The sequence below is a fragment of the Aquarana catesbeiana genome, linkage group LG02, assembly GCF_042186555.1.
Source record: "Aquarana catesbeiana isolate 2022-GZ linkage group LG02, ASM4218655v1, whole genome shotgun sequence".
Taxonomy (NCBI): Eukaryota; Metazoa; Chordata; class Amphibia; order Anura; family Ranidae; genus Aquarana; species Aquarana catesbeiana.
The window spans coordinates 283,704,932-283,713,963 of record NC_133325.1 but is presented as its reverse complement, the minus strand read 5'-3'; the positions used below and the strand labels follow the sequence as shown (position 1 = coordinate 283,713,963).

The window sequence follows — 9,032 nt, the reverse complement described above, 5'->3', positions numbered from 1 at the left end:
ACACAGGTGAATGGACTTAACTACTAAGTAGTAGAGAATCAGGAGTGGCTACAAATCTAGTAGGGCACAAGCAAGCTGAATACACTGATAACTTACTGATAGGCAGCCACCATTCCTCCCATGTTATGAGCTAAAGCACTTCCAGGTCAAATCCTTATCTTCCAATAGCAGTGAACACTGCTGTGTCCTGAAAGACAGCCCGCCCCCATTTCCGGGTCAAAAAAAAAATTTTAAGCCTACGGCACCTGGTACTCCCAGGCGGTCTCCCATCCAGGTACTAACCCGGCCCCACCCTGCTTAGCTTCCGAGATCAGACAAGATTGGGTGCTTTCAGGGTGATGTGGCTGTAGGCAAATCCATCTCGTTCAATGGCAGCTAACGCTGCTGCGTCCTGGGAAGAAGCCCGCCCTCTAAAGGGGCGTTCGTATGGAGACGGGGATGGGGGGCGGGAGCACAACAAACAAACTGCCCCTTTCATACACGTCGCTCACAGACTAAGTGAACGGCAACAGGGAGCGCAGACGCAATGCGCGCTCTGCCCCTCCCTTCCACGTCACCCCCTGGACAGATCGAGATGCAAACTCCAGTCTCCTTGGCAACAACATGAAATCGCTCCCAAGAGCGCCTCCTTCATTCCTCTGGCCTGTCAGCGTGGGTAATAACAACATTCACCCACAATGGCAAGCAGGCTAACATAAAATTAGCAACTAATCAGAGACATAGGGAGCAGAAACAAGGCTAACCTTAATAAAAAAATAATTATAATAAAGTAAAAATTATTATAAAAATAATGTAATATAGTTATAAAGCTAAGAGGAGGGAGGCTACTCAAAAAGTACCTATGGGGATATCCCAAAGAGGCTATAATTGAAGCATATGGGGGAAGTTCATAAAGTCACCCCCCTCCCTTATGGCAGAATCTATCCTAAGGTGTCCTACACACTCTTCCAGATGGAGAATGTGTACCAAAAACAAATGCTATTCCCTCCCAGTTGTCACCAGAGGGATATACAAAAAGTGAAATGGAAAAAGTCAAACAAAATACATATATCGCCACCCCATGTAATATCGTGTAGGACCTACAGGGGTTAAAAATATGCATATAAATTTGATAGAAAAATTATAATAAAAAGGCATCAGTACAACCACCTCATCTGTACACAAATACAATTAGAATGTATACATATACCACAAACAAATATACATTATGGACCGATATTGTAAATGGTAAGGGGCTAGAAACCAACATAAACCAACGGTCTGAAATAAAACAATTAAGGTCAAACTCAACGTTCAACCCTAAAGGGACCCCAACCTTTGTCTCAAATACCCAAAAAGATTCTTGTCGACTGAGCTGCCGTATGAAATTCCCACCCCTCCAATGCTTCGTTACCTTCTCTATTCCCCAGAACTTCAGCCCGGCAGGGCTGCGGTTATTGAAAATTCGGAAGTGCTTGGTGATATTGTGTGTGCAGAGTCCTCGTTTAATGTTGTTAACATGTTCTCCGACTCTTACATGGAGGGGCCTAGAAGTCCTACCCACATATTGGTAGCCACACTCACATTGCAACATATACAAAACCCCGGCAGTGTTGCACGTAATCAAATCCTTAAGTTTGTAGTTTTTACCCGTGGCAAAAGCCACAAATTCCTTCCTCTTCTTTACATTGTTTCTAGCCTGTTTACACGCTGGACAGTGTCCACAGGCATAAAAGCCATTAAGGAAGCCAAGCATTCTATTCACCGGGTAAACCGGGGGATCGATCACCCTGGCACAAGTCTATCTCTAAGAGAAGGAGCTCTTTTGTAAATAAACAATTGTCGGTCTGGGAGGACCGGACCCAAGGTTCTGTCAAGTTTTAAAATGGGCCAATGTTTCTGTACTATCTTTTCAAATTGCTTGTGCTGAATATTAAAATCAAGGATCATCCTGATCTGTTTAGGCTCACCCTGGGCTACTCTAGGGGCATTCAACACCAGTACCTTCCTATCAAGAGTCACAACATTATCCAATTCTTGGACTAGCTTATTTTTATCATAACCCTTCTCGGTGAACCTAGAGATAAGAGTCTGTGACTGTGATAGAAAATCCCCCACCTCTGTGCAATTCCGTCTGAGGCGAATAAACTGTCCTCTAGGGATATTGCACAGCCACTTACTGTGGTGGCAGCTTTCAACAGGGAAAAATGCGTTTCGGTCAGTAGCCTTAAAATGGGTGACCATATTGATGCGGTCACCCCTTTTTGACAATTCAAGATCCAAAAATACCGCCCTCTCTGTACTGATATTCCACGAGAGGACTATATTTTTGTTATTGTCGTTAAGCCTGGATACAAACGCGTCCAGACTATCTCTGTCCCCTTCCCAGACCATGATAAGGTCATCAATATACCTCTGGTAGCAGATCAGTTCCGGGGGTTTGTTCTTATAGACTGCCTTCTCCTCCCAGTGAGCCATAAATAGATTAGCAACACTGGGAGCGAAGCGTGCCCCCATGGCTACCCCTCTGGTTTGGAGAAAGAACTGCTTGTCATACCAGAAGTAGTTCTTTGACAGACAGAAAGTCAAACTGTCAATCAAAAAATTCCAATGCCTCCTAGATAGGTCCGAGGACCCCAGGGCCCACTGTACTGAGGTTAACGCATCCTCGTGGCTGATGATGGTATATAAAGAGCCCACATCCGCCGTAATGAGAAAGCAGGAAGATGTAATGGTCAGAGACTCTAAAATCTGTATGACGTGTTTTGTATCTTTTAGTAATGCATTCGTTTTCATGACCAACGGTTGGAGGAAGGTGTCAATGTATTGACCCAGTCTGGAAGAGACAGAGTCAATAGCATTGACTATAGGTCTACCCGGTGGGTTGACACTGTTCTTATGAATCTTGGGGAGAAAGTAGATAATTGGTGTACGGCAGAACAGGGGATCCAAATACTGGGCCTCCTTAGCACTAAGTACTCCTATATGCTTCCCTCTCTCTACAAGGGAGTGAAGTTCACCCTTGTATTCCAACATCGTGTCCTTGGTCAGGATACTATAGGTGTTACTGTCACTTAACAAATTAATTATTTCATTCCTATAGTAGGTTTTACTCAACAAAACCAGCCCCCCCCCTTTATCAGCGGGGCGGATGACCAAATCGTTCCTATCAGACAATGCCTTAATACCTCTACTAATGTATAGAGGGTCATTCGCTTTCCTAACCTTAAGTGCGTCCAAATCCTTCACCACCATATTCCTAAACACTTTTAGGTGCTCAGCATCAGTAGCTGGGGGGTTGGACACTGACTTATTCCGGTTGGAATGATGGCCCCCCTGGGAACTAATAATGGTAGTTCTCACTGACGGGGTGTGTAAAAAATATTTTTTGATGTTCAGTGTACGTATGAACTTTTGTAAGTTAACATATGTCTGAAACTTGTTCAGGTTGCATGTGGGAGCGAATTTTAAACCCTTATCCAGTACTTTAACTTCCTCTTCACTTAGGGGTATTCCGCTCAGATTGTATATCCCCGCACCTAGTGGGGTTTTATTCTTTTGAGTTCTGATACCCCCTCTCCTTCCTCTCTTGTTTTTCTTTTTCGCGGAAGGGAACTTCCCTGTCCGGGTTCCTGAGTCAGTGTGTCCCGTCTCCCTCCTGGATTCGGGGGGAGGAACGGAAGGCCCCTCCCTCACCCTCCCCGGGCTCCGTGAAAATCCCCTCTTCCGCGTGAGTCCGGGTTGGCTAAAGGTGAAAAGCGATTTTGTGTAACCAGATGATTACCATAATACGGCTGCACTCGACCCCTATTGGAATAGTTAGGTGGTGCCGAAAGATAAGAATTATTATTACCAGGGCAACTTTCTCTGTAGGGAAAAGCATCATTATGATGATATGATGGTGAATAACCAGAATGTGACTGTTGATATACACCATTAGGGATGAGCTTCGAGTTCGAGTCGAACTCATGTTCGACTCGAACTTTGGCTGTTCGCAAGTTCGCCGAACAGCGAACAATTTGGGGTGTTCGCGGCAAATTCGAATGCTGCGGAACACCCTTTAAAAGTCAGTCTAAAAGTGGCCCTGCCCCCATTATTTAAGAACCATCAGACGAGGAGACGCCGTCACACAGCGGGAGCCTCCCTCCATGCCAGCACCGGAGAAGAAAATGAAGAAGAGAAGAAGAGAAGAAAAGAAGAAGAGAAGAGCGGGAGCCTCCCCCATGCCATGGATGCAGAGCGGCCCGAGGAGAAGAAGATAGAAGACGCCGCGGAGGAGATGCTGGACGGGAACGCCGGAGGAAGAACCAGAAGAGCCAGAAGAACCAGAAGAAGAAGATGAAGGAAGATAGAAGAAAGAAGAAGCATTTAAATAAAGGAATTGTCAAAAACTGTCTCTTGTCATTTTTAACATTTTTGACAGTTTTTTAGTGAAATGGTAGGGGTAAGTACCCCCTTACCATTTCACACGGGGGGGGCCGGGATCTGGGGTCCCCTTGTTAAAGGGGGCTTCCAGATTCCGATAAGCCCCCCGCCCGCAGACCCCCACAACCACCGTCCAGGGTTGTGGGGATGAGGCCCTTGTCCTCATCAACATGGGGACAAGGTGTTTTGGGGGGCTACCCCAAAGCACCCTCCCAATGTTGAGGGCATGTGGCCTGGTACGGTTCAGGAGGGGGGGCGCACTCTCATCCCCCCTCTTTTCCTGCGGCCTGCCAGGTTGCGTGCTCGGATAAGGGTCTGGTATGGATTTTTGGGGGGACCCCATGCCGTTTTTTTTTTTTTTTTGGCGCGGGGAACCCCACGCCATTTTTTTTTAAATTTTGGCCGGGGTTCCCCTTAATATCCATACCAGACCTGAAGGGCCTGTTATGGAATTTAGGGGGACTCCCACGTCATTTTTTTAAAAAATTTTGGTTCGGGGTTCCCCTGTGGGGAATTCCCATGCCATTTTTATCAATGAACTTCTATGTGTATTGTCGGCAATGCAATAGCCGTGAGTAGTTTTAAATGGGTTTTTTCCTTCGAAATGTCATTTTTCTGTCAGACTGTTCTAAACACGGGAAACATGCGCCCCTTTACAGGCATACTATAGACACCCCCCAGCTACGAAATTTAAATGGATATTACACTTTTATTGTTTGACTTTAAGCATTATTAAAATCACTGCTCCTGAAAAAATGGCCGTTTTTAAAACTTTTTTTTGCATTGATCCATGTCCCCTGGGGCAGGACCCAGGTCCCCAAACACTTTTTATGACAATAACTTGCATATAAGCCTTTAAAATTAGCACTTTTGATTATTCATGTTCGTGTCCCATAGACTTTAACGGTGTTCGCGTGTTCGAACGAACTATTTTCCTGTTCGCATGTTCTGCTGTGAACCGAACAGGGGGGTGTTCGGCTCATCCCTACCCACCATACATATCATTGGTTCCCTCCCCTCCATGAATAGGATATCTATATGGAGAGCGGTGGTAGCCCCCTCGTTTACCTCGGCCCCTTCTATTTTTGCCTCTCTTGAAGGGGGCATTGAAGAAATGACCCCCAGTGGTAGGTGTACCCATTCTGGGGAGTCTGGATCATCATAGACATAGATCTCATTGTTCCTTGGTTCAATAGATGGACTATTAATCATAACATCATTACTCACATCTACAGAAGGGATTTGAGTTTGAGTGATGACAGGGGTGGAAACTTGCCATTTAAAAACGTTGTTTTTACTAAAATCTTCTAAATCCCTAACAAATTTCTTCTTTTTCTTATTTTGGGTCTCATTTCACAAGTTTGTTTTTCAGCTCATTAGATAATCTCAAAAAGTCATCAGATTCCTTAAAGGGTTCAAGGGTGGCTTTGAGATCCCTAATTTGAGTTTCCAATAAAACCATCTTACGACGTTTACGTGTCAATAAAAATTCCAAAGGTTCTATTCGATCTGTCCAGGGGGTGACGTGGAAGGGAGGGGCGGAGCGCGCATTGTGTCTGCGCTCCCTGTTGTCTGTGAGCGACGTGTATGAAAGGGGCGGTTTGTTTGTTGTGCTCCCGCCCCCCCATCCCCGTCTCCATACGAACGCCCCTTTAGAGGGCGGGCTTCTTCCCAGGACACAGCAGCATTAGCTGCCATTGAACGAGATGGATTTGCCTACAGCCACATCACCCTGAAAGCGCCTGATCTTGTCTGATCAAGCAGGGTGGGGCCTGGTTAGTACCTGGATGGGAGACCGCCTGGGAGTACCAGGTGCCGTAGGCTTTTTTTTATTTTTTTGACCCAGAAATGGGGGCGGGCTGTCTTTCAGGACACAGCAGTGTTCACTGCTATTGGAAGATAAGGATTTGACCTGGAAGTGCTTTAGCTCATAACATGGGAGGAATGGTGGCTGCCTATCAGTAAGTTATCAGTGTATTCAGCTTGCTTGTGCCCTATTAGATTTGTAGCCACTCCTGATTCTCTACTACTTAGTAGTTAAGTCCATTCACCTGTGTATTATTGGAGAGTGGGCGGGGTTTTCAGTATCATCATGAATTGTATGTGGAACCAGGATTAGATATAAGAGCTGACACATGGGCCCCCAATCAGATTCGCTGAGGTAGTCCACACGGACGATACACGTGCGAGGGGCTCTGTGATGTCAGTACAGCCACCCATCTGGTCCATTTTATGCTGTATACTCCTGCACTGGGAAACAGTGCTTGCTTTGTGAGTAATATTTTTCTTATTTAATAAATGTTATACCTTTTCGTATGGTAGCAATATGTCCTGTTATTTTTGTTTTTAACATGATATATATCAACCGATGAGACTGAATTTGGAATACTGCCTGTGGACCCCTATCTTCATAATCTACCCTGTGGAAGGGAATGCATGAGTGACCTTGCTGTTAACGCAGAAGGTCCACTCAATAAGGTGAGCAGCCTAGACCCTTGGTGGAGGTTCACATTGGTGGTGATACAACGAATACAATCTTATCCTATCACTGCACCCTTTCCTTGCCAACTGAGGAATCCCCCTTCTGCAAGTGGGCAGCTTTTGATCTCCTCGGACTAAGATATACTTTTTGGGACTTTGCCTCATGCGTTTTATTTATGTACGTTTAATATGTACATTTTATGTGTATACATCTGACCTGTATTGAGCGCTGCACTGCTATATTTTGTGTATGTCTTTTTAGGTTTTGTATATTGGCCTACAGTGTCCAGCTGCTGAGTTTTAGTAATTAGGTTTTGCGCTGTCTGTTTCTTCTGTTTAGGTGTGTGTTATTCCCTCATTATCCCATTTACAAGGAGCAGATAAAAGGTCCAGAGTTCATTTCAAGTGTGCTATTTGCATTTGGAATCTGTTGCTGTCAACTCTCAATATGAGATCCAAAGAGCTGTCACTATCAGTGAAGCAAGCCATCATTAGGCTGAAAAAAACAAAACAAACCCATCAGAGAGATAGCAAAAACATTAGGTGTGGCCAAATCAACTGGAACATCCTTAAAAAGAAAGAACGCACCGGTGAGCTCAGCAACACCAAAAGACCTGGAAGATAACGGAAAACAACTGTGGTGGATGACCAAAGAATTCTTTCCCTGGTGAAGAAAACACCCTTCACAACAGTTGGCCAGATCAAGAACACTTTCCAGGAGGTAATTGTATGTGTGTCAAAGTCAACAATCAAGAGAAGACTTCACCATAGTGAATACAGAGGGTTCACCACAAGATGTAAACCATTGGTGAGCCTCAAAAACAGGAAGGCCAGATTAGAGTTTACCAAACAACATCTAAAAAAGCCTTCGCAGTTCTGGAACAACATCCTATGGACAGATGAGATCAAGATCAACTTGTACCAGAGTGATGGGAAGAGACGAGTATGGAGAAGGAAAGGAACTGCTTATGATCCAAGGCATTCTACTTCATCATTGAAGCATGGTGGTGGTAGTGTCATGGCGTGGGCATGTATGACTGCCAATGGAACTGGTTCTCTTGTATTTATTGATGATGTGACTGCTGACAAAAGCAGCAGGATGAATTCTGAAGTGTTTCGGGCAATATATCTGCTCATATTCAGCAAAATGCATCAGAACTCATTGGACGGCGCTTCACAGTGCAGATGTATAATGACCCAAAGCATACTGCGAAAGCAACCAAAGACTTTTTTAAGGGAAAGAAGTGGAATGTTATGCAATGGCCAAGTCAATCACCTGACCTGAATACGATTGAGCATGTATTTCACTTGCTGAAGACAAACCTGAAGGGAAAATGCCCCAAGAACAAGCAGGAACTGAAGACAGTTGCAGTAGAGGCCTAGCAGAGCATCACCAGGGATGAAACCCAGACTTCAGGCTGTAATTGACTGCAAAGGATTTGCAACCAAGTATTAAAAAGTGAAAGTTTGATGGATGATTGTTAATCTGTCCCATTACTTTTGGTCCCTTAAAAAGTGGAATGCACACATACATACTGTTGTAATTCCTACACCGTTCACCTGATTTGGATGTAAATACCCTCAAATTAAAGCTTAAATTCTGCAGTTAAGACACATCTTGTTCATTTCATTTCAAATCCATTGTGGTGGTGTATAGCGCCAAAAAGATTAGAATTGTGTCAATGTCCCAATATTTATGGACCTGACTGTAATTAGAGCACAGCAAATTAAAAATATTTAGCTGTACCTATCTACATTCAAATTGTTGTCTGTCTATCTATCTATCTATCTATCTATCTATCTATCTATCTATCTATCTATCGTCTATAGCACATTTTTATTTTTTTTCCTTTGCAACATATATTTATAAACATGTATAAAACTGTATGCCATGTTCTATGCTTTGCTGATTACACACTGCACTCATTGTTCACACGGCACTGATAGGAAATTAGCCCTCCTGTTACGCCACCCCCCCCCCCCCCCCCCGTTACCATAAAAGCACAGTTGTAATATTAAAGTAGAAATTCAGCCAACATCTAACAAACTCTAAACCTACTCATAGCCACATTTTAAAACTAATCTACCTAGCCCTGTAAAGAAGAGATCTACCTATTCTGCTGCTGCTTCTGTCCGGTCCCACGCTG

General features: G+C 44.3%; 1 non-coding gene across 1 annotated transcript; it reads right to left on the bottom strand.

Moving 5' to 3' along the window:
• Positions 1 to 233: 233 nt before the first annotated feature.
• LOC141130228 (5S ribosomal RNA) lies at positions 234 to 352 on the bottom strand. The gene has a single exon (XR_012242048.1). It is a non-coding gene; the product is annotated as a 5S ribosomal RNA (ribosomal RNA).
• Between the last annotated feature and the right edge of the window lie 8,680 nt (positions 353 to 9,032).